General features: G+C 37.2%; 1 long non-coding RNA gene across 1 annotated transcript in view; it reads left to right on the top strand.

The window, feature by feature from the left end:
• Positions 1-954: 954 nt before the first annotated feature.
• The window catches only part of LOC138143509 (uncharacterized), a 174,019-nt gene continuing 150,318 nt past the window's right edge, over positions 955-24,655 (top strand). Inside the window, exon 1 of the long non-coding RNA XR_011163706.1 lies at positions 955-1,129. This is a non-coding gene — a long non-coding RNA (uncharacterized lncRNA). The remainder of the gene's footprint in view (positions 1,130-24,655) is intronic.

The raw sequence follows: 24,655 nt of genomic DNA, 5'->3' as shown, positions 1-24,655 counted from the left end.
TTAGGTCCTCCTGACTCCAGGGCTGGTGCTCTATTCACAGTGCTACTTAGCTTCCCAGGTGTTAAATTTTTACAGCCATGTGATGCACAGTTTTCATTGTCATATAGCATCATCATTATCCTGATCCTCATTATATAAAGAAGTTATGCAATGGTATCTTTTTCTACAATTCCAAACCTTTCACTGTCTCAGCATACCTCATTGTTAAGCCCAAATTGAGGTAGGAGAACCAAGAGTGAAAAGTTTTGTGATTTAGAGAAGAGTACTCTTGAACCAGAAATCAAAAACCTCATCTTTCTAATTGTATTTAACTGAACATTTAAGTAAGGAAAATTATAACTATCATAATTTTCATTTATAATTTGTTGTTAACTATCATTGTTATTATTTTTCTTCCTGGTTCTATGACTTCATTACCATGGGGAATTCCTGATATATGGAAACTCCCTTCTCCACCAAGACAAATCAGCAACTCATTGTGTTAGAGAGTAGCCTATGGCACTGAAAAGTTAAATGACTTGCCTAGAGTCACACAACTAAAATGTATCATAAGCAGGTCTCCAGCTCAGGTCTTCTTGACTGAGGTTAGCTTTCTGTCCCCTCCCACATACAGCCTTCTAATGATATCATACTATGGATAACCATTGACCAGCATAATAATTGTGTTCCTGCTTTAAGAAGCAAAAGCAAGTGATATTTTATGAAACCAGTCCATAGAATGATTTAGAAATAATATAAATGATTCACTAGAATACAGACACTTACAAACAGTTGTTCATGTTTGTAAAAGCACTTCCTGGGGAAAGTGTTATTTCCTCTGTGGCCATAACCAGCATGACTTATACTTGACCTCCACAGTGGTGATGACTATGTCATAACATCCACACCCTCTTGTTGATGACCCTGGAACTCCACAGTGTACAAAGGGAGACAGCTGGCAGGAGTTAAGGGGTAGTTTTTGGTCATTGACAAAGAATTCTCCAGGCCATCTATAGCAGCTCTGCAGCTGTTCTTTGTCCACATGCCTGGCATAGCCAGAGGGAGGGTAACTGCTGGAATGTTTGCAGTTCTGGCCTGAGGTCTGTGCAGAACTTGGGCTCAGCCGTCTTAGAATCATCCCTGTGTCCAGGTAAGCATAGAGTAGCTAAATGGGGTGGGGGAGGAGCAGCTCAAGGGAAACTGAGGGAAACATAGAAGGGAAGAGACGGGAACTGGTGTACAAGACAGAGCACATACAGACAGCATTTACATAAAACTTTAAAGTTTGTAAATCATTTTACATCTGCTATCTCATCTGATCCTCACAAGAGCTCTGTGAGGTAGGTGTTATTATTATCCCCCTTCTACAGCTGAGGAAATTGAGGCAAATAGAGGTTAAATGGCTGGCCCAGAGTCACACAGCCAAAATGTGTAATAAACAGGCCTCCTGCTTATGGTGGTAAGTGTATGAGGCATAATTTGAATGTAGATCATCTTAATTCCATGTGTAGCCATACTCAAGCCATACTACCACCTAAGACAAGGGTCATTCCAACTCTGCCAGTCATTTACTGTGTGACCTTGGTGTAGCCATTAAATTTCTTGGAGCCTCAGTTTTGGCCTCTGTAATGGGAATGTAAATTTTTAAGATCTTCCCTGCCCCTAAGCTAAAGTACACCTGGAGCCTGGGGTGGGAGGCTTGTTTTTCAGTAGATACTTTTTGATTGGCCAGTGGGTCCAGAAGGTTGTTACATTCTCTGAGCCAGGAGAAAGCTATATAAACCCCGATTTGAGGCTTTGTTTTGGGGCTCACTTTGAGAACTGTTGTGTGATTTGTTCAGATGAGACTTTGGGAAGCTGTTGTTGAGAGCCCCCCCGGCTTTGAAAAACCCAGATGTTGATTTGGTATGGATGTAATGGTTGGACAGTTTGGAAATCTGTCTACTTGATCTGTTTCTCTGTCTTGATAATTCTGTCTGTATACTCTGAAGTTCAGGGTGCTGACCTTTTTCCCCTGAACTAGGTAAATGATACATATTTGACTGATTAAAGTAAGCTTGTTAACCAATTTTGAATTGCTTTCCTTTATCAAAGCAGATCTAAGAACCTGTATTGGCAGCCACCCTGGGGACGCTGGGGTGCTTGCTGCTACAGCCTCTAAGACGAGGGAGTTGGATAATAGATAATCTTTAGGGTTCCCTCTGCATCTGACACTATAATATAAAGTGTAAAGAAATGGGGGGGGGGGAGGAAACTGAATGGCAATTCTGCAGGAAAAGAATTTCATGGCCAAAACTAAGGGTAAGAAAGGAAGGCAGGTGCCTAAGCTTCATGGTGCAAGGAGGCATCACAGGAGACACTTCATATTAATTTGTATGACTGCATTTAACTATATTGTGTTTATCTGTTTTGCTTTTACATCACTTTCATTCATGATTATATACTTCCCCCCACCGCTACTCATCAAATCATCACAGAACAGTGTATAAAGCACTGAACCAGGGAGTCAGGAACATTCAGGTTCAAATCTCACCTCAGGTAGTTACTAGCTGTGTGACCCTAAGAAAGTCATTTATCCATTCTCAGTCTAGATTTCCTCATCTATAAAATGTGGAGGCAGGATTCAATGGCTTGCAGATCTCTTTCCAGCTCTAAACTTATAATCTCTGCTTATAACATGGAATAAAAAAGAAAGAGAAAAAATAAGCAGTTCAGCAAAACTAGTTAGTATACCAACTGATATATTGCTATCTAAAGTTCTATACCAGTAGTTCTCCACTTGTTAAGAAAGGAAAGGGGGGAGGCTAGGTGGCGCAGTGAGTAGAGCACCAGCCCTGGAATCAGGAGGACCTGAGTTCAAATGTGGCTTCAGACATTTAGCAATTACTAACCGTGTGACCTTGGGAAAGTCACTTTACCCCAATTGCCCTGCCCTCCCCCTTCCAAAAAAACAAAAAGGAAGGGGATTTGTTTTTTTTCATTTTTTTCTTTAGGACCAAATTTGATCATTATAATTAACAGTGATCTAACTACATTTTTAATGCCAAAAATTCCATAGAATTGAATTTTATGATGCTGGGTTTCCTATGACAGGGGAAATTCCAAGTTTTGGTACATAGTAACACAGTCTTACTGGTATGCAACAGTGAAGGAAAACATGCTTTATTGGGAGCACCCTTAATTTACCTCATGTCACAAAATACAAATGAGGGTTCTGATAGGGGCAGGAGTAGCCAAGGACAATTTCTAATTTTGTGTAGGACAAGAAAATGTTATAACCAAACTTTGTATAGGCATGTAATCTTGGATTTTATGTTTTAGAGCTGACAGGGATCTTACAGATTAAGTAACCATTTAGTAGACAAAGTAGTATTTTATTGATGAAGGTACCTGAAGACCAAAGAAGATAATGGGTTTATCACCCAATTTCTCACATGAGAATGTGAGAGTGATAGATCCAGGAATTGAAGCCAGTTCCTCTGACTCCATCCAATATTATTTCCATCATATCATATTTGCTTATGAATTAATCAAATCCCCCCTACAGTTTTCAGTATATGGCCTATTTGATCATAACTTCCTATTATTCTGTTTATCCACATACCTCATCCTTTCTAAACCTATTCTTCATCCTCACAGATACCTCTAAATTTTTTATCTTTCAATACTTTCTTAGACTCTTGCCACTGCTCAGACTTCACTTTTCTACTTCCCCCCAATCTCAGTCAGTTCAACTATACACAGTCCTCTGTTCACTAATCCCTAACCCCTTGTCCTACCATCACTTCACTTGCCAGACCATAACTCTTGATTACTCCCACCATTTGCCTCCTGTGGTCCTACTTATATAGAATTGGAGTGAGTCACCCAATCATTCTAAATAGGTATGTTATAAGTTTATGTTATTGAACTTCAGTTAGGCTAGTCCTCACTGAATCAAGGCACATCTTTTTATTCCTCCCTAATTGATTCCCCATCTTGCTCTCCCAAGATACAGTCCTAAACCTTCTCTTCTCTCCTCAAGTTTCCCATAGCAGCCCTTCCCCTTCTCCTTTCAGCTGAGACCCTTGACTCTCTTATTGAGACGACTGAGGCCATTCAACCTGATATTCTTCTTCCGTTATTTTTATCTCAAAACTCTATGAGATCACCCTTTACTTTCTCTTTCTTTCCTCAACTCTTTGACCATTCCAAACCTTCTACATATGCCTTGATTCCATCTCCTCATTTTCAGATTGAAATCAAAGTTATCCCCTGTTACTCTCCATTCAATCACAACTACAAAGTTACCATTTTTTGACACAGATGAAGGCTTTTAAACTCCTGCACTTGCTTATAATCAATCAACCATTAATCAGTAAGCATCATTAAACACTTACTTCATAGACTAGGTTGACTGGAGGTGAGGTAGGATATTGGAAAAAGGCAGGAGATATGCCTGGGCAATTAAGTTGGTAGTAGATTATGTAAGACCTGAAATATAATGATAATGAACTTGGATTTTCTCATTCTCTCTCTTCAGTCATTGATCCCTCTCTGGAGTTTCCTCCTCTGCTGCCTACAAATGCAGAGAAATACCTGTCTCTCCTCTAGGTGTGAAAGCCATCATTTCATTTGATCACTCCTGCTAACTATCATCCACTTTATCTTTATCTTTACTCCACTTCATGGTTAAACTCCTTGGAAGCCATCTACACTTAATGCCTCCATTTCCTACTCTCTCACTTCAGTCTGTCATATCACCATATTCTACTTAAACTACTCTCTCCAAAATTAACAGTGATTTCTTAATTGCCAAATCAAGTAGCCTTTTTCAATCCTAATTGTTCATCTCTCTGCCAACTTTCATCCTGTCAATCTCACTCTTTTCTTAAATACTCTCTCCTTTCTGGGTTTTCATTACACAAATCTCTCTTCTTATCTCTTGTATCACTCTATCTCAGTCTCCTTTGCAAATTCTTTTTCCATGTCAGATCCAAAAATAAAAACAAAACCTGTGGGTTTCACATAAGGCTCTGCCCTTGACTGTCCTTTCTTTTTGGTCTGTAATATCTCACCGGTGATCTCATCACCTTCTATGGGTTCAATTTTCATCTCGATGCAGATGATTCCCAGAACTATATATATATATATATATATATATATATATATATATATATATATATATATTCTGCTCTCTTTCCTGAGCTTCGGTCCCTCATCATCAACTGTCTCTTGGACATTTTGGATTGTATGTCCCATAGACATCTCAAATTCAATATGTCTCAAATAGAACATACAAGTTTTCCCCCCAAAACCTTTCCCATCTTCTAATCTTCATTACTACTAATGAGGGCACTATCATCTTCCCAGTCACTGAGACTCCTAACTTCAGAATCATGCTTTGTTCTGTCTCACTCACCACACATATCCAATCTATTGCCAAGTATTATCATTTCTAATTTTGTAACATCTCTTATGTATCTCCCCTCCTTTCCATTCATATAGACACCACCCTAGTTCAGGCCTTCACCATCTATCCCCTGGACTTTCATTAGCCTTCTAATTGTTCTCCCTGTGCCTTTTCAATAGCTTTTCCTCATGGCTGGAATTCTTTTCATCTCCAACTACTAGCTTCCTTTAAGACTCTTGATTTAAAAAAAAATAAAATTTTATTTATCTTATTTAATATTTCTCAATTACATGTAAAAAATTTTAATGATATTTTTTTAAGTCTGAGTTCAAATTCTCTCCCTCCCTCCCACACATCTCTTCTTGGGAAGGCAAGCAATTTTATTGTGATTATACATGTAAGGTTAACACTTTATTCAAATTCCACCTTCTGTAGGAGGTCTTTCCCTGCTTTTTAACATCCTTTGAATTTCTAACATTGTATAATACTAAAATCTTATAAACAATAAACACAGAAGATACTTCTATGACAAGTAAATCAGTGTGGCATCACCAAACACAAGAGATCATCATCATTACTGTCATCATCATCATCATCTTCATCAGTATTTTCATCATCATCCTTCCCATGTTGTCAAGGTTCATATAGTACAAGTCCTTTACTCACAAGAATCCTGAAATGTCAAGTATAGACAATATAAATGTCATTATCCTCTGTTTTACAAATGGGGAAACTGAGGCTAAAAGAAATAAGACAAATTCCAGTCCTATTTAGAATGGTATTTAAAAATTATTTTGTAAGGTCACTGACCTTAATTCTTCCCTTGGAGTTTAAGAGGGAGTTTAGCATTAAACCACCTGGCCCAAGGGACAGATAGGTAGTCCAGTGGGTAGAATTTTAGATATGGCTCAGAAAGATCTGAGTCCAAATCTGGTCTCTGATACAAGCTGTGTCTACCCAGGGAAGTCTCTTAACTTCTTTCTGTCTCTGTTTCCTTATATGTAAAATGGGTACAATAATGACACTTATCTCTCAGGATTGTCATGGGGATAAAATGAGTTAGTATTTAGTAGATTGCCAAAAGCACTATAATCATATATAGTAATGATAGTAGTAGTGATGGTGGTCAGTTAGGTGGCACAGTGGAGAGAGTGCCAGGCCTGGAGTCAGGAAGACCTGAGTTCAAATCCAGCATCAGACACTTACTAGCTATGTAACCCTGAGTAAGTTGCTTAACCCTATTTACCTCAGTTTCCTCATATGTAAAATGAGCCAGAGAAGGAAATGGCAAACCACTTCAGTATGGTTGCCAAGAAAACCCAGATATGGCCATGAAGAATTGGTCACAACTGAAACAAGTGAACAACAACTAAGTAGTAGTAGTGGTGGTGGTGGTAGTAATAGTAGTAGTAGCAGTAGCAGTAGTAGTAGTCCTAGTCATAGTAGTAGTTGTAGTATTTGGTTCTTTCTATCTATCTCCCCATTTGCTATTTTATTTTTTCTAGGCCTATCTCTAACTAGTGTCCTATATCTTATTATTTCCTTCCTATTTTCTCCCCCAATTTCTGTTCCATACTGTTATCCTTAGAGAAAGGAGATCATTTTAGAGCCATTGGGGTGGTTTAGTGAATTGAACTCAGGACTTGGAGTCAGGAATACCTGAAGTTGAATTTTGGTTCAGAAATTTACTAGCTTTCTGACATTGGACAAATAACTTATCTTCTATCTGTTTCCTCCTTTGCAAATGGAGATAATAATATCATATCTCCCAGGGATGTTCTGAGGATAAAGAGAAATAATATATGTAAATGGAATTGTAAACATTTCTTACAGAATTATACAGGTTGTCCCAAAAGTCTTAGTTTAATTTTAAGCTTTAATAATTTACAAAGTATAAATGCTATAAACTTACAAAAATCATTTGAAAGTATAAATACACAAGTATCTCTTACTCTTATTTAATTGTCAGAATTTTTAATAATTAATTTAAGATTATAATTTTAACAAGATGTGGCAGTCGTCTTTCATTGGACCTTGAGTAGGCAAGAATTTCTCGATGCTAGCTGACCGTAGAATTGGTAGAAGAGGATTTCCTGCTCAGTGCCTCAGTCTCTGGATCTGTCTTCATTAGGCTTTTGCGTGTGGGGCCATGTTAAAACTTTTGTTTATGCATCAGAACCTCATTCTTTGGATTATTTTAAGGCTAGGCTTACAAATGTAATCCTTTCACTCACTGAGTAACAGCTGATAAAAGTTTTTTTTTTTACCAAGTTTGAAAGTAGTGGAATGATATATAGTGTTAGGCATTGGTTATGTTAAATTTTAATGAGAAACTTCAATATTTAAAAAAATATTAACTCATTCAAATTTTTTTGTTGATTCCATACAGTTTCTGCTTTTGAAGTTATTAAAGTTTAAAACTAAATTAAGAATTTTTGGATGCTCTGTAAAAACATTTACTGTTATTCTGATTTGATTCCTCCTTTCACATAAGAAAAAAAAGTACATATTAAATGCTTCCTATGTACTTTGTACTGTGGAGAAATCAGAAGCAGCATGTGATACAGACTCTACTTTCTTATATCCTAGTTGGGGACACAGTACTACCTATTACAAATGAAACAGGGATACAGACAGTGTACAATAAAATTATCCTGTCCAAGTACATAGGAGCTTTATGAACCTAGTCCTAGAGCTAGTAGAGATCTTCTATTCAAATCACTTTTTTTTTTTTTACAGATGTGGAATCAAAGGCGCAGAGGTTACTCAAAGTCGCACAGAGAGTCAATAGAAGAGCTAGAATTTGAACTCAAGTCCTCTGACTCCAAATCCATTTTCCAACAGATATAAGGCAATAGCTCAATAAATTTCCAAAAGAAGAGAATCAAGTATAGGCTAGAATTGTTAGGCAGTGGAGAGAAGGGAAACTTGAGGTAGGGTATTAATAGTACACTGTACATTTATGCTAAATTCATTATTAAATTTACCTCTAAGTTTTCTTTAGATTAAAAAAAATTCATCACATTTTCTTCTCTTAACAAGTATGTGAGCCTTACATATGAGTCAAGGTATTCACACTGTCAGCATTTCTAGTGATAGGTTGGCTATTACTTTGGCGAAATCTATAAAGGAAGATATTTTCAAAGATAAAAGATTGTATTTTTCCATTTCCTTAAAACACTGTATGGTTAACCTTCCTTTAAAAAGATAACAATGAAAGTTTTAAAAAGTGAGCAGTTACATAACACATGAATGGGTCGCCTGCAGTGCTTGTGTTCGCAATAGACAAGAGACATGATAATGGAATCTTTTTTCAAATAATTACTGTTTCTTTTGTCCTCAGCTATCTCTGCAGTCTTCTCCTTTCTTTTTTTCCCCTCCTGTCTCTCTTTCTCAAAAAAATAAGAAAGAGAAAGAAAAGAAAGAGAAAAATCTGCTACTACAGACTTTTGGCTGAAAATAATTATATTCTCTGTTTTGTAAGTTGGAACATGAATTTTTTAAAAAAAGGATTTGTGCTTCATATTTTCAAAGCCAGAAAATGTATTCCTGCTGCTATTTGAGCTTTCTCTTGCTACAGTTTACCTTCAAAGCTGGACTTACCAGAAAGACTAATATGATTTTAGGGGTATACCTGCTCCCCTTCACATTTCCCCTCTATGATTTATAAAATTTCTTTGTCAAAGGGAAAATATTTTCCTTTCACAGTTGGGGGGAGGATGAGTCTGAAAAATGGAATACTTGGTAAGTTAAAGTACATTGGCTAAAATGCATTTAGCATGAAGTATAATCAGCCAATCAGTCAAAACCATGCAAATAACTAACGGATCAGTTCTAGCTCAAATAAGAGAGAGTAGCTGAAAAGAGTGGGAGGAATTTAGACACTTGAAGTGAAAGGGAGGGTGGAAATACCCAAGACAACCTTGGAAGATATTATTACTATGCCTTGTTTAACCTTGCTGATGTTTACCTATGGGGACTTAACGGAAGCCATATGCCGAAGTATTTTGGTACTAGTCCATAACGGTGAAGCTGAACAATTTTGTTTCTCAAGATGTATTTATTTTTGTGTTGTTCTTTTTAACTTAGCCAACTCTGTTATAAAAGAGCTGCATTCCCAATGGGTTTGTTAACAGAGATCTGTTACTATAATTGTTGATTGATTAGGGTGTAAGTTAAATGTACTCACTAATGAAAATTCTTAGATTTTAACAATTATATAAAATAAGAGGGAAAAGCATGGAACATTTTGCTGCTAAAATTTCAAATCCATAGAATCATGTATCTGGAAGGAACTTTAAGGAGCACCATGGTTCACTAGAAAAGGCCTTCGCTTTGGAGGAAAAAGGCCGAGCTTCAAATCCTGAAGGATTGTTACTACCTGGGTGACCTTGGATGAGTAATTTGACCTCCTTGGGCTGGATTTGATGGAGGTTAGATTAGCTGGTCTCTGAAGTCCCTTACAGCTTTAGATCCATGCTTCTAGGAGTCTATCTTGCCTACCCAACTACTTTTGCTGTTGTTTGGTCATTCAGTCTTGTCTGCCTCTTCATATCCCTATGAACCACAGCATGCCAGTATTTTCCATGGGGTTTTCTTGGCAAAGATACTACATTGATTTGTCATTTCCTTCCCCAGATGACTGAGGTAAACAGAAGTTAAGTGACTTGCCCAGGATCACACAGCTAGTAAGTGGCTGAAGCCAGAAGCAAACTTAGGTCTTCTTGAGTTCTCTGTCCACTGAGCCACGTAAATAGCTTAACTTTTAAGGAGAGAGAGTTGTCTATTTTCTTGTGGAAGCTGGATAAATCACATTAGTTCTCTCAGCAGGGGGGGGGGGCGCATGATTCTTTCACTACCTAAATAATAAGCTTCTTGGCAAGAAGGTGCTTTCCAAACCTTAAAGTACTAAATAAGTATAAGTGGCTATCTGGGCCCTTGTCTCACCATCATTGATTAGGGCCGAAAATCCCCCAGACTTCTTTGGTTTGCCTAGTCCAGGGTTTAATTTCCACATAGTTCAGCATGTTCTTTGGTCAAACCCCAAAGTCTCCTCCTTCAATTAAGTCCATTTCTTTTTTTTTTATTTTGGTGAATCAACAAGTTGATATTACTATAATGAATGGCCCTGGGAATTCACTGAGATTCCTTTATGATTTGATTCTTGTGGTTTTTTTCTCATAGATATGCTCTCTCCAGAGTGATTATTTAAAATGTTAAAGTTGCCGAGTCAGATTTTGAATCAATAAATTATAAGCTTCCTAACAATTAAAGCTGTCCAAAAAAGTTAATTATCTTCCAAAGGCACTATCTAATAATTTCATTTCCCTGCTTTAAAAAACAACAACAACCCAGTGATTTTAACCCCCCCCCCCCCGCACTTCCTATACCCAGTTACCTTTCAGGAAGCTATTCACAGTCTGATTCCTATCTACCTTCACAATCTCATTTCCCATGATTCCTTTTCATGTATTCTGTGTTCCAGATGAACCAGAATTCTTAAACTTGACTTTCTATTTCCCACCTCTACAAATCTATGCAGGTCATTCCCCCATATGTAGAGTATGCTCCTCCCTTATCACCTTACATCTTCCTTATTTGCCTTCAAGGTTTAGGTATTACATGAGCTATATGTACTATCTCCTGCCTTCACCATCCATTTATTCAACTTACATTGGGTACCTACTATGGGCTAGGCACTGTGTAAAACCATCCCTCAGAGAAATATATTACTTAGCATCCCTCTGCCATACATATCTCTTTTCTCCTTTTAAGACTCCTTTTGGCCTCCTTTGATCATCTTGAAATAATAATGCTCTGTCCTTCAAGTATTTCTGGATTATTTTGTCTAATCCCTCCTTTTTTCTTCATTATTTTCTACCTTGTATTACAATTAGCTATATGCATATTTTAATCCCCCTATTCCCCTGAAGCAGAATAAAAACCCCTGAAAGCAGGAACTGTTCTATTCCTTCCTTCCTATTTTCTTTCCTTCCTTTTTCTCTCCCTTCTATCCATTTTTCTTCCATCCTTTCTTTCCTCCTTCTGTCCTTTCTTCTTTTCTCCCTTTCTTTTCTTCACCCTTTCTTCCTTTCTCTTTTCCATCCTTCCATTTTCCCCTTCTTTCCTTTTCTTCCTTCCTTTCTCTTATTTAAAAAAAAATTCCTAGGACCCCTTACACATATTAAGAATCAAATTGATATTTGTTGGATTGAATTGAATTGATTACTATTATATGCTTAACCAGAGACTTAGTTCAAGACCTTGCAATTAGTAGGTTAGACACAGGGTCCAGACATGACTGGTCAGTATATTGAATCAACAAGTTTGATTACTTTAATGAATGACCCTAAGAATTCACTGAGATTTGCTTTATGATCTGATTATTGGTTTTTTTCTTATAGATATGTTTTCTCTTGAGTTATTAAAATTTTCAAGTTGCAGAAAGTCAAATTTTTGCTCAATATAGTATAAATTTCCTAACAATTAAAACTGTCTAAAAGGTTAATGATCTTCCCAAGATGGAGCTGTTGCCTCTCAGGAGAGGTCTGCAAGCTGGAAGGCCACCTGTTGAGGAGGTTATGAATAGGATTCTTGGTCATGTATGAGATGGACTCTGGGACTCGAAAGGAATCAACACCTTAACAACGCACTTTACTGACTCATTTCATAGTACATAATAAGTATATATGCTTGAATATAGGGAAATAAAACAAATTTAACTGTTGATTAAATTCACCAAATATTTCTTAAATTCTTCCTAACTTCAAGGATAGTAAAATGAAAATGAATAAAGCAAAGATGAGTAAAGACAGGCTTTGTTTTTTAACATGTAAACAGCTAAATACAGGATAATTGTATTTTTATGTTCCTAATATATATTTATTAATCAAATCCTCACCTTAAGAATTTTTGACTGACTTTAAATAAGAATAGCTCCCATATCTTGATGTAATTGGGTAAACTATAAAGAAGAAAGCATTTCTTAGAGATGTAAAAAAAAATTGGAGCCACTGATCTTTATTTGGTAAATAAATAAATTAAACATGCCAAAAATGTCCCCCTTAGTTTTGATAATTGGGAGGTCGTTCATATAACTTGAAGTGACTTCATTTTAGAAAATTACACAAAGAATGCATTGTCAATGAGTGCAAAAAAAGGGGGCATTTTCTAGTGGTAAGAGTTTAATATACAATCTTATTCACTTCTGATATAGGATGATACAAATCAAATCCAGAGCACAGGGGGCATTAAAAAAAAAGACAACCTGATTAAAGTTTTACATGCCCCCAATTCTGATTATGCTTAGATATAAAAATAGGCTATTAATATTCTTGGTCAGCTTAATTATGCTGGTGAGAAAAAAAAAAAAACCTTACAGATAATGGAAATTGGGACCCAGGAAAGTTAACTGACTTGCTTAACATCACATGTAGTGTCAGAATACTATAGGATACACTTAGTATCAGAGGAGAAATTTGACTCCAGACCCAGTGCTGTGTGTGTCCCCACCCCAGACTCCTCTTTCCATATTGTACCAGGCTACATCCTACTAAAAACCAGGAAGATCAAGAAAGGCTTCAGGAAGGAGGTGGCACAGTAGTTGAATCGTAATGAGGGGGAAGTTCATTATAAGCATGGAGGAGGAGACATCCTGTGAAAAAGGTACAGAGGCAGAAGTGAGATAAAATCCTGAGTTTGGGAAAGAGAGTGAGGGGGACTATGTGGAAATAAGTATATAAAAGGCACATTGCTCTCAAACTGTGTAAGTCCTACACTGTAGGGCTTTAAATTCCAAACTGAGGAATTTGTATTTTATCCTAGGGGCAGTAAGAACCTTTGATATTTTTTTAGTAGAGCACTGATGCTTTTAGAAATAGTATGGGGCAGAGTAGAAACAGGACCTCCATGCAGCTCTGGCTCTCACCACCTCCAATCCATGTAAAAGGGGAACTCTGAACAAATGCTGGAGCTACAGAACCCACAAAATGACACAGAGAAGCTCACCTCCCACTGAGGACAGCCCAGCAGGCCGACAGGAATCAGCCAGCATAGTGCTCTGGGAGCTGAGCCCAGCTCCACACCAAGGTTTTATCTCCAGGGCAGGCCTGACCAACCACCGGCTGGAGGGACTCCAGATCACCAGCAGCTGTGGCAGTCCAGATTTATCAACACATAGAAGCAAAGTACAAAGTGAGAGGTCAGTGCACTATGGACTTTGGGACCCAGTAGTTGGGAGTGCATCAGCTTTTGCCCCCAGGGTGAGAAGCCACTGAGGGCTGTGGTGCAGCTGCTGCCATGTGGCAGCTTCAGCTCTTGGACTGCAGAGTGTAGGGGTCCAAGCACCAGTCTGAGGGATAATTGCTCTTGCTTTAACCTGCTTAGATCTGGATCGTGGTCTAGGGTAGAGGTCCTGGGGTGTGTGACCAGCTTGCCAGAGTCTGTGGAGGCTTCAGAGAGGGCACCCAACTAATCCCTCTGGCAGCTGAGAAAACCCCAGTGTTTCCTAGGAAGCTCCCCTGTCTAGTAGCAGTCCTACTGTGACAAAAAGCCCAAAAGTCAAGTAATTGAGTGGCAACATGCCCAGGCAAAGGAAGCAAAGCAAACAGAAGAATCCAACATTAGACTCCTATTTTGGGGACAAAAAGAATCAAAGCATGGGACAGGAGGAAGACAGTGAAGTCAGAACTCCTGCACCAAAAGCTACAAAGGAAAATATGAGCTGGTTACAGATTATAGAGAAGAGAAGTGAAGGAAAAATTGGGAAGAGAAATGAGAATGATGCAAGGAAATTACAAAAAGGGAGTCAACAGCCTGAATGAGGAAAATACCACCTTAAAAATAAACTAACTCAAATGGCAAAAGAGGCTTAAAAAAGGCAATGAGGAGAAGAATGCCTTAAAAAGCTGAATTTGCCAGATGGAAAAAGAATCTTAAAAGCTCACTGAGGAGAATCATTCCTTCAGAATTAGATTGGAGCAAACGGAAGCTAATGACTTTATGAGAAATCAAGATGCTGTTAAACAGATCAAATGAAACAAATGAAAGAATAGAAGGCAATGTGAAATATCTCACTGGAAAAACCACTAACCTGGAAAATAGATCCAGGAGAGATAATTTAAGAATTATTGGACTACCTGAAAGCCATGATCAAAGTAAGAACCTAGAAATCATCCTCCAAGAAATTCTCAAAGAAAACTGCCCTGATGTTTTAGAACCAGAGGGCAAAATAGAGGTTGAAAGAATCCACTGATCACCTCCTGAAAAAGATCCCAAAAAGAAAACTCCTAGGAATATTTTAGCCAGGTTCTGAAATTCCCAGATCAAGGAAAGAATATTACAAACAGCCAGGAAGAAACAATTTGAATATTGTGGAAACACAATCAGGATAACTCAGGATCTGGCAGCTTCTACACTGAGGGATCAAAGGGCTTGGCATATGATATTCCGAAGGTCAAAGGAGCTGGGATTAAAACCAAGAATCACCTACCAAGCAAAACTGAGTGTCATGTTTCAGGGGAAATTATGATCATTCAATGGAATAGAGGACTTTCAAGAATTCTTGATGAAAAAACCAGAGTTGAATAGAAAATCTGACTTTCAGATACAAGAAGCAAGAGAAGCATGAGAAGGTAAACAGGGAAAAGAAATCATAAGGAGCTTATCAAAGTTGAACTATTAGCATTCCTACATGGAAAAATGATAATTGTAACTTATGAAACTTTTCTCAGTATGAAAATAGTTGAAGAGAATATATATGTCTATATTGGAGGGTATATGGGCTTATGAATACATATGTGAATGTGTGTATATATGTTTACAAGTATACATAGATAGAGGGCACAGGACCAATTTAATAGGAAGAGATGATACCTAAAAGGTGAAATTAAGAGGTGAGAGAGGAATATAATGAGAGGAGATGGGGAGCGACAGAATGGGGTAAACTATCTCATATAGAAGAGGCAAAGGAAAATGGTTACAATGGAGGGGAAGAATAGGAAGGCAAAAGGGAATGGGTCAACCCTATTCTCATTGAATTTGGCTTGGGGAGTAAATGACATACACACTAAATAGGGTATCTCACTCTACAGGAGAATAGGGGGAAAGGGGATGAGAGGGAGAATGATGGTAGGGAGGGCAGGATGTGGGGAGAGGGAAGTTGGAAGCACCCACTTTTGAAAAGGGATGGGATCAAAGTAGAGAATAGAACAAGTGGGAGGTGGGATAGGAGGGAAGGAAATATAGTCAGTCTTTTACAATATATCTTCTATGTTAATGTTTTGCATAGCTACACATGTACAATCTATACTGAACTGCTTATCTTCCCAGTAAGGTTAGGTGACAAGGGAGGAAGGGAATGAATCTGGAATTCAAAGTTTTAAAATCAAATGTTTGATATACCATTATTGATACTATTTTACATGTAATTGGGGAATAAGATATACAGGCCCTGGGGCATAGAGATCCACCATGCCCTACTGAAAAAGTCAAAGGGGTTATGGGAGAAGATATGGGAGAGAGCAGATTGGAGGAGGGGATATCCTGTGGGACTGCTATTTTGGGGCGGTGGGTAGGGGAAATATGGGGAGAAAATTTGTAACTCAAAATCTTGCAGAAATGAATGACAGAAATCAAAAGTTAATAAAGAATTTGAAAACTGAAAAAAAAATTTAAATTTAAAAAATTTAAAAAACAACAACCATAAAAAAAAAAGAAGTAGTGTGGAAGATAAAATAGGAACTCTGAAATTCTGGAATCATTTGTGAAAGCGCCTGATTCCTCTATCCTTTACCCCAACTATTAGTTTCCCTGCCCCACACTCCTCAGATCATCTGTGTACATGCTATATCCCCTCCCCATGCGTTTCTTGAGAACAATGATTGTTTAATTTTTATCTTTGTGCTCTCAACATCTGGACAGCTAGATGGTGCAGTGAATAGAACACTGGAACTGGAGTCAGGAAGACCTAAGTAAAAATTTGACCTCAGATGCTTCCTAACTGTGATCCCGGGCAAGTCACTTAACCCTGTATGCCTCAATTTTCTTATCTGTAAAATGAGCTGGAGAAGGAAATGGCAAACCACTTCAATATCTCTGCCAAAAACCCTAAATGGGGTCACAAAGAGTTGAGCACACTTAAATAACTGAACAACAATAACCATACCCTCAGCACCAAGAGTGATGCCTGGCATGTAGGCATTTAATGAAGGCTTCATTGAAAGAATGGCAGATTTCTCAAAATATTTCATACAGTTGAAGACAATAGGTCAGCCTATAAATTTCTCTTCTCTGAAGTTGATCACACTGTCTATTGACTTCTTCCCTATCCTTGATTGAAATTAAACCCCAAAATATCCGTCCAAAGAAGTGAGAAACCCCTTTATGTCCTAAGATGCATGCTTTGCTTTTAATCAGTTGATCAACAATGTTTACCACATGTCTAAGATAAGCAAGATGGTGACTTAAACTCAATTTATTTTCGAGATGGTCTTCTAATTCTCTAATCATAGAATATGACCATCTAAGAAATTGAAGTCCAGATATATTCAATGACTTACCTGTCTGTGTTCCAATAGATAGTAGGTAGTCAGGCTGAGATCAGTGTTTATGCCCCATAACTCCCTAACTCTTAGTTAATGGTTATTTCCACTCATTCATACTAGCTCTCATTCTCTAGAAGCATGTCAAGATATTTCATGAATTAATACAGAAAATCATCTTTTTCCTTCAATTTTGAGCAAATTTTAAGAAATATTTTCCTGTTGTTATGTCTCTTTATAGTTTGCATTTCCTGTTACATTTGTCAATAAGAATATAGACTTCTACAAAGGCACTTTTTGTTAATGAACTTGTTTAAAAAGTGAAAATTTTCACTCTTAGAGAAGCATCAAATCATTTTAACTGGCACCAAGTGAAAACAGAATAAAGATTTTGAAGGGATAGTAGTTAAGGAGACAGTCTTCCACATCATATTGATGAAAGAATAGGATTCCTGCCCCCCCCCCCGCCTTGCTCCCCTATTCCATGACTCTCATTTGTCCTTTCATCTTCACAGAATGATTTGAAGTACCACCAGGGAATTGGAGATTGTAGGGAGACCAGAAAAAGCATATACAAGCCCTGTGGCATAGTAATCTAAATCGAAAGGTAATCTTGTAATCCCATCACAAAACACAGGAAGATGTCAAGTTGCCTGTCAGACTACATACAAGATTTGTCAGGGGATACTCAACAGGCTTAATTCATTTAAATCAAGTGTTTTTTTTCAGAGTGCTAGTAAGTGGTAGAGTCAGGACTGAGGTCTGAATCTTTTTGTTCTAAGCCCAGTGCTCTTTTCACTATAATACACTTCTTTAACACAGGCTTGTGATGGACACACTTTGCAAACCATAGAGAGCTGAGTAAATATTAGCTAGGGTTATTTGTCACAAAGAAAAAAATGCTGCTCTGATATATTGTGTTGCCCAAAGAATCCATTACTGCTGCTACTGCTGAGGCTTCTCACTAACATAGCACTTTGAGCCTTGCAAAGTACTTTACTTCACATATGAAAAGACTGAGAGATGGCATAGGAGATAAAGTGCAGGATTTGGAGTCAGGAAGACCTGAGTTCAAATCCAGCCTCAGATACCTCCACTTGTCACGTGAGTTTCGGTAAATCATATAGCCTTTCTATGCCTTAGTTTCCTTATCTGTAAAGTGGTGAAAACAATTGCACCTTTTTCTTATGGTAGTGAAAATCAATAGCTAACATATGTAAAGTGCATTGTGAATCTTAAATCATTATATAAATGCTATTATTGTTGTTGTATCTCATTTCATCCAGAATTAATATAAAAAAGTGCATTCCAAACTTTAAAGCACTCTATAAATAATTGATATCTCATTTGATACCTATTATGCAAATAATATTATCATCCCCATTTTACAGATGAGGAAACCCGTGCTGAGAGAAGTTAAGTGAATGGCCCAGGGTCATATAGCCAGGAAGAGGTTGAGGTAGTATTTTAATTCATTTTTCCCTCCAGATCCAAAACCATTCACTATGAATATCACCCAAGTAGCCAGAACACAGGTGATAAGAGTCTCCATATTTAGCAATTCTGATCTTCAGAATTAAAGTCAATCTATTTCTGTAGCTTAGAGCTTTTTTCAAACATGACAGAACCTGTCAGAGCTTGTGAGCAGTTGTTATAACTTTCAAGAATCAAAAGTCTCTTCCAAGCTTTGATGAAGCAGGTCTTTGTAGATTTATCTTATTTTGTAATGTTCAACAATAACTGATGGTATTAGATAGAATTGTTTTCAATAATCACATATATTTATCAAATTGTCTCAATATTAGGTGAATCTGTTAGTAAAAATTTTCTTATAGCCCATGTTTGATTGCCTGTACATTGCCAGGAGAAAGTATGCTTCTCCTTACATGCTTTGGATCAGGATAGAAGCAGTCTTTCTATGTGAAAATGCCTTGACTCTAGTAGAGCAATGACAAAAGCTTCAATATGTCTCAAAGTGAATATCTAAGAGCTGATTCTGCTCAGGTTCTATACTGGAGGTCATATTAAGTTTCATACCAGTACTTAAGGGTAGAGTTACATTGCCTATTGTTGCCCAACTTTAGCATGATCCAGTCTTTATTCCAAAGGAATGACATAACTCAACTCAACAAGGCTTTGTTAAGCACCTACCATGTGCCAGGATCTGTGCATTACTGGGAATACTTCTCTGTTTGGCAATTAAAGCCCTTCACAGCCTGGCTCTAGCCTCACCTTCCAGGCTGATCACATATTATTTTCCTCTCATGCCCACTACAGTTCAGGCAAATAGGACTACTTACAGTTACTTCTACAAGACATTCCATCTCCTGTGTTTGTGCGTTTCCAATGAATGGCTCTCCTCCATGCTTGGAATTTTCTCTCTCTTTACCACTATATCTTGAATTCCCCAAGACTCTGCTTACGTGCTGCCACCTTTAAGAAAAATTTCATGATTTCCCTAGTTATTAATAACATCCCTGAAATAACTGTTTATTGATTTGGTATATATCTTTCATTTACATATCTATGTTCTTGTTGTAATCCCTTAGTACAGTGTAAATTCCTTGAGAATAAAGACTAACTTAACCAGTACAGTGCCTAGGGATATAAAGGAAAGGTAAAAGGTGATTAATAAACATTTCTTCATTGATTAGAGGATAGATTGGAAAGGGGAAAGACTGGAAACAGGGAGACCCATTAAGAGGCTGTTGAAACAATCCAGGTGAGATGCAGTGAGGGCCTGAACTGTGGTGGTGGTATTATCAATAGAGAGAAGAGCAGGTATAAGATGTGAATGCATGCTTGATAAGATTTGCAACTGATCAGCTATGGTAGGTAAGAGAAAGTGAATAATCAAGACTGACCCTGAGGTTTGAAATATATAAGCACTAAAATACAGAGCTCTAGACTCAAAAACCAAGAAATATTATAAAACTCCAAGTAAATAAATGCCATTAAAAAATAAACTATCAGCTTCTAGTACAAATAAGGGTTGAATCCATATTATCAGCTGTGGCTTATGATAAAATAAATGATGATCCATAGAGAATAATGGTTTTATGGCTCAACCTCAGTGATCAGATTGAATTTCGCATAAATAAATATACAAACAAAAATACAGTATAAATATCTATTGTGCTAATAAAAGATCCTTATTAAAATTTTAAGCCAACATTTCTTATGAAAAGTAGAGCTATTCAAGTGATTTATATAAATTGACTCCACAGGGGTTCTGATAATGTAGCAAATTAGTTTCTTAGCATTATTAGGTATCTGAAAAGAGTCCATAGAAGAATATCTATTGGGTTTTCAAATTAGGCTACTGAACTGGAAGTTTATCTTTGGTTACTGTGGGGGAATTAGTTTGGAGACAGCCAATTTGCTTTTTTAAGTGTTTGAAAGATACTTCTATCAAGTATTTAATTTATAGATAAGCATATTGTAATTCAGACTGTTTGAAAGTATTTTAAGGTATGCTACTTAAAATTAGTAGAGAAAAGAAGAAAGGATTTTGGTGCCAGTGAACAATGGGGATAAATTCAAGATTAAATGCAGGTGCCAGATCTAGGGCCATTTTTTTTTTCTATAGACTCCTTTGGTGACCCAGGTCTTAACTCTGGTTGTCATTTATAATGCTCTTATCAATCAATGCTTTGGATAAAAACATTGTTCACATGTTTGTCAGATTTTTAGCTGACATAAAACTTCCTAGGATCTGAGGGGTTCCAGAAAGAAATACCAGTCATGAGTCTATATGATTCAATCAACTGGATTTAGTTTATCTGCGCCCTTGTTTTCATTTCCTCCTGTTTCTTTTAGGCTCTTTCTCCAGTAGTTCTCTCTTCTCTGCTATACATATTTCTTCCTCAAATGGGCTTTTCCCCATATCCTGATAAACATGCTCAGATATCTTCAATTTAAAAAAAAAATAGCTTTCCTTTGACCTTTCTAGACCAGCATAGGGGTGGGGAACCTGCAGCCTTGAGGCCACGTGTGGCCTTCTATGTCCTTGGGTGTGGCCTTTTGACTGAGTCCAAGTTTTACAAAATAAATCCTTTAATTAAGGGGATCCTCTATAAAGGTGATTTGTTCTATGAAGTTTGGATTCAAGGTTCGAGCTTCTGAGAATTTCAGCTTATTAAGCAATGTATGCCAATTGCCTAACAAATTAGGACTAGACCTCTTCCTCAGCTTAGGCCTGGACCCCCAATACAGGGGGAGAGAGACTTTTATACATTCAAAACAATTAAATAATGCCAATTAATGGAAAAGAAACAATACAACATTAGGTAATCTTATTTCTAATTGGAGAAAAGATTAGGGACTTTCCAAGTTGGCAGGGGGAGAGCCAACAAATGCAATTCCCTGAATTTAGAAAAAAAAGTTATCCCACTCCCCCCCAAGTCTCCATAAACAATTAAAGGAAAATGGAAACAATAACTGACTGATCAATATGAGACCCAGTTTTCAGATAATACTTTAAGACATATAGGTTGCTTGAGAAGTGCAATTGTGAGAAACCTCCTTGCATCATTCATTTTATCTGATCAGTTTTCTGGTCAGAGTAACCTCCGTCCTTAATGAAGGGTCTAAGTAGCAGGCAGAGGTAGTCCAATTTCCCAGCAACAAAGGGGTAAGTTTGAAGAGTACGATAAGGTTTTCTCCCAATTCCAACAACTTAACAAACTTTTCTTGAAAGAAAAAATTTGGACTAGATTCATAATTGAATAGAAAGGGAATTGAGGTACCTCCAGAATTTAGTCACAAGATGGAGTCAGTGTAGTTCACTCAGTTCCCACAATTAACCACTTGCTGTCCTAATCCCCTCAATCCCCCCAATTTCCCATTATTTTATCAGTACATTGCACATTTCATAGGATCGTAGATCTAGTTCTGGAAGAGATCTCAGAAGTTGTTTGATCTAAGCCCCTTGTTTTACAGATCAAGGAAACCAAGGCCCAAAAAGATTCACTGACTTGCCCAATGTCATGAGTAGTCAGCATCCAAGGCAAGATTTGAACTCTGGACCTTTGTCCAGAGCTAGTGCTTTTTCCACTGGGCCAGGAAACATTTAAAATTTTGTCCTTTATAGAGAATTCTTTTCTTTTGTGCAGTTTTTATTTTATGAAGCACATAAGGGAACCCTCTTATCCAGCTTATGTGGTATCTCCTTTAATAGATTTTGTCTTTGGAAGATCATGTCTTTGGAAGACATGAGAACTGACAGGCTATATACTATACTGGGAAGATCACCGGCCTTGAAATCGGTAGGGACCTGCAAGGGAATCCTGTTTCCAACACTTGCTAGTGGTATTAACTAAATCACTGAAAAGGCATGTAGTTCAATGTAAAGAGATCTGTATTTGGAGCTAGAGGACTTGGGTCCCAATTCCAGCTCTGCCAGTTGTTACCTGTGTGCGACACTGGGCTACATAGCTAACCTCTCAGGGCCTCAGTTTCCTCATTTGTAAAGCTAGGGACTTGGTTCAGATCATCTCTGAGGCCCCTTCCTGTTCTAGATCTATGATCCAATGACATGTGGGCCTTGGTTTCTTTATCTGGAAGAAGGAGATAATAATACCTATGATGCTCACTTTAAAGGGTTGCTGTGAAGATCCAATGAGATAATGTTTTTAAATCTTAAAGCCATATTTAAATGTTGGCAACTGTTGCTAATTGGCCTGAAATCAGGGCTAGCCTACTTCCACAAAGCAAAGCAGCATGATCTTCCAAATGCCAGGCAACTATGGTAGGTGGAATGTCTAAGGAAGGCTCCTTCTTTCTATTACTCTATCATGGGAAAAGCATAAAATGTAATCACACAGGCCACTTGGCTCTACTTGCCCGTGGGGTAGACCAATGGTATTAATAGTATCAGGACTGATTTATTATTAATATTGATAATATTTAATTCAATTTTAAAAGCATTTATTATTTAATTGAAGATTAAAATACCAACTGTATTCCCTCAAGTCATACTGATTTTTGCATATAACATAATGGTCTCTAGGAATCCTTTTTGGATTTCTTCTGGTTCTGTCATTTATTCCCATAAGAATGACCAGCCATTCATATTTTGGGAAAGATGTGAATTAGATGGCCTCAAGTTCTTTCAGTTAAAAAATGTTTGAGATTAAAAAATTGGTGGGAATAGAGAAGGTAGAGGTGAACTTAAGTCCATGGAAGACTTCAAGGTCACTGAAATTTAGAAGGATCCATTCTGCATTTGTTTTGTTTACCATGGCTGTTCAAATATGACAACTGAATCAAAATTTTTCTTGTTGGTGAGTTGTTACACTCATGTCTGACTCTTCATGACCCCAGATGGAGTTTTCTTGGCAAAGATACTGGCGTGGTTGGACATTTCTTTCTCCAGCTCATTTTACAGAGGAGGAAACTGAGGCAAACAGAGTTAAGTGACTTACCCACTATCGCAGATAGTAAATATCTGAGGCTGCATTTGAACTCAGGTCTTCCTGACTCCAGGGCCAGTACTTAACATTTTGGGAAATATATTGTTACTTTTCATCTACTAAAATAAGTCATTGTTTTCCAAAACCAAGTACAGGTTATCTGTTTCCTTCATGGATGTTACAGAAAAGTATTTGTTTCAAAAATTTAAAGCCATTGTTAAGCGTGGTAGAACATAGCTTTAAAAAGGATTTCTCCAGTATATTATATTATAGTATATATTATATAGAGAGAGATAGATAGCCATACTTGGAATTAGAAAAGACCCAGTTCAAATCCTGTATCTAACCTTTATTAATTGTTTACTGTAGTCTCTGTCTCCACTGAAACATAAGACTTGACATAAAATAAATAAATATATATTTTCTAGAGAGATTTTTTATATTTAAATAGTACATTAAAAATCATATTGTTGGGGCAGCCAGGTGGCTCAGCCAGTAAGAGCACCGGCTCCAGTGTCGGGATGACCTGGGGATCAAATCTGGGCTCAGATACTTAGCACCACACCCGGAAATAACTGGTCATGTAACCTTGAGCAAGTTATTTAACCCGATTGCTTTATTAAAAAAAAAATATATATATATATATCTTATTGTAAAAGTTCCTTTCTGGTTCTTTGTTCCTTGGCTCCACACTTATTTTTATTTTATTTTTTTAGGGTTAAATGACTTGTCCAGGGTCACACAGCTAATAATTGTCTGAGGTGAAATTTGAACCCAAAGCCCAAACTGCATATATTTTTATACATACATTTATATATATTTACATTCATTTGGCATATATGTATATACATCTCTATTATATTTATATATTTGTATACATATATTTATATATTTGTATATATATTTATATACATGTTTTTATTCATTTATATTTATTTACATATATTTATATACATCTCTATTTTTAGATGAGGAAACTGAAGCTGAGAGAATTTAAGTGACAAACATGGGTAAGAAGTGTCTGAGGTGGGATTTGACCTTGTCTTCCTGATCCCAAGTCAAACTACTGCACCACCAAGTTGCCTAGAGAATCTAGACAGTTGGACTTAAAGAGAAATGTCCCACCAATTAGAATTGTCCAAAAGTGGAATGGATGGCTTTTTTGGTCAGTTTCTCCTTTGCTAGGAATAGAAGCTCACTTGTCTTGGATGTTTAATTGGCATATGGGGTAGAAGCAGTGACCAGAAAATAGGCAAGGAAACTATAAAGGGGTTCTAGGAGGTCATTGCTCTTGTCAAATATCTCTTACCTGGAATATTTTAATAGCTTCG

The sequence above is a fragment of the Petaurus breviceps genome, unplaced genomic scaffold (assembly GCF_028583685.1).
Source record: "Petaurus breviceps papuanus isolate PSGF00001 unplaced genomic scaffold, PetGlider_PUasm1.0 90644, whole genome shotgun sequence".
Classification (NCBI taxonomy): Eukaryota; Metazoa; Chordata; class Mammalia; order Diprotodontia; family Petauridae; genus Petaurus; species Petaurus breviceps.
This window is presented reverse-complemented; position numbering and strand designations above follow the sequence as displayed.